Genomic DNA, 336 nt, shown 5'->3' with positions numbered 1-336 from the left:
AGGAAATGGTAGAAGTTGGATTGTTAAATTACATGGATAAGATCTTGGAAAAATTATTGTCCCTCTCATGAAGGCACTAATACAACTAGCTTTTATAAATAGTCTCACTTGGCAAACCCATTTAGCTGACTTTGTGGGTATTCTTGATAATCATTTTCTAAAATGAAATTATTTCAATTTCTGTAATTAACTGATTCTCCCTAAAATAACTAAATTTAAACCAATTGAAGGTGCTGAGAATGTTTTACAGATGGGTCTAGTAATGGTAAAACTTCTTATTCTGGCTTGAAAGGTGCGAGTTTTTCAGATGCACTATACTTTAGCTCAAAAAGCCGA

This window comes from Rhinopithecus bieti, unplaced genomic scaffold (genome assembly GCF_001698545.2).
Source record: "Rhinopithecus bieti isolate Rb0 unplaced genomic scaffold, ASM169854v2 scaffold_38193, whole genome shotgun sequence".
Lineage (NCBI taxonomy): Eukaryota > Metazoa > Chordata > Mammalia > Primates > Cercopithecidae > Rhinopithecus > Rhinopithecus bieti.
The sequence above is the reverse complement of the archived record's forward strand: the minus strand, read 5'-3'. Positions refer to the sequence as shown.